Raw genomic sequence first — 1,490 nt, 5'->3', positions numbered from 1 at the left:
CACTTCGAGTTGGGGAAGTAAAGGCGGCGTGGAAAGGAACTGGCCACCCTACCACAATATGCCGAAGACCCAGGAAGTTGTCTCACTAACAAGGCAATCCCCAATGTCGGACCGGATGAGGGAACAACTTTTATATATATATAAGTATATTACATAACAAAGGAAAACTGAATCCTGGGAACGCTGCTCAAGACGACCACCTGCCTACAATGACCACCTTCTACAACGACCACTGCCTACAATGACCACCTTCTACAACGACCACCTGTCTATAACGACCAATGTCTGCAATGGCCATCTGTCTACAACGACCATCTGTCTCTGTCTACAACGACCACCTGTCTACAACGACCACATTTTCCCCCACAAAGGAGAGCCGTCTTGATAATTTTCCACTGAGTTAAAAAATGTAAAAAGTTACTTTCCGCCTGTACCGTCTATCGAGAGAACAGACAATGTGTCAGGAGGCGGGCGACAGCCCTGTCTGTCTCCACAACCCCAGGCTGGACAGGAAACATCCCAGGAGACAGACTGAAATACTCCACAACATTTCCCCAGCATGAGTTCTTCTCGGACAAGGGCGAACAATCACGGAGGTCCCGTGTGCAAGTTGAGCACGTTAAAGATCCCTTGGTGGTCTAAAATCGATAAGAGTAGGCTTCGGCTGCCATCCGTGCAAATTCCAAAATTCCTTACCAACTGAAAATGTTTAAGGTGTCCCGCACGCTCATAGTATGACCTTATGCAGTTGTGAGCGCCGTAAAACACTTACCAAAAAACAACAACAACACCCCAACATGGGACACGAACACAGCCAGCCCTTCTGCGCGCAAGGGTGAGATGGCTAAAACGGAGTGCCCACTACGGATGGGATCGGCCAACTCGATCGCCTCAAAAACAAACGTGTTTGTTTTCAGTTTCAGGCGATCGAGTGTCGGGCGATCGGCCCGATCCTGCTGTAGTGGGCATCCCGCATAACATCTACACCACCACAGGCACCCACCAGAATTCTACGACAAAAGTGGCCCAAACAGAATCCAAACAAAACTTGTTGTCCGTTTCTATAAATAGCCTGCATTATTCATGGCTCCGTCCGTAAACTCCATCCCTAGTGTTGATTGCCGCCCGGGTACCGATTATCATTCCACTTCTCTATTCATCCATTCATTCATGTATTTATTCATTTATTCCTTCGTTCGTTCATTCATCCGTCCGTCCATTCACTCGACCATAACAAAAGACACGTGTGTGTACACATGGCAAGGACAACAGCCGCGCTCCCAGTCAGTCTATCGGAGACGGACGCCCGCGGGGGCAAACTACAGCCCAAACTGTCCCCTACAGTCACCCATTGCTGGGAAGAAAACAGGTAGTCTTACACAGTGGCATTATGGTGATTCTGTCTGTCTGCCTGTCTGTCTGTCTGTCTGTCTGTCTGTCTGTCTGTCTGTCTGTGTGTCTCACAGTGTGTCTCACAGTGTGTCTGTCAA

At 48.8% G+C, this 1,490-nt stretch overlaps 2 protein-coding genes across 2 annotated transcripts in view; one reads left to right on the top strand and one right to left on the bottom strand.

Annotated features, from left to right (window-relative positions):
• The window catches only part of LOC101860554 (collagen alpha-1(I) chain), a gene marked incomplete in the record, with an annotated part of 121,497 nt that overhangs the window by 5,985 nt on the left and 114,022 nt on the right, over positions 1-1,490 (top strand).
• Positions 1-1,490, bottom strand: part of LOC106011055 — a gene marked incomplete at its 5' end in the record, with an annotated part of 12,420 nt that overhangs the window by 8,097 nt on the left and 2,833 nt on the right.

Source organism: Aplysia californica, unplaced genomic scaffold (assembly GCF_000002075.1).
Source record: "Aplysia californica isolate F4 #8 unplaced genomic scaffold, AplCal3.0 scaffold00048, whole genome shotgun sequence".
Classification (NCBI taxonomy): domain Eukaryota; kingdom Metazoa; phylum Mollusca; class Gastropoda; order Aplysiida; family Aplysiidae; genus Aplysia; species Aplysia californica.
Note: the sequence above shows the minus strand (reverse complement) of the source record. Positions and strands in the feature narration are given on the sequence as shown.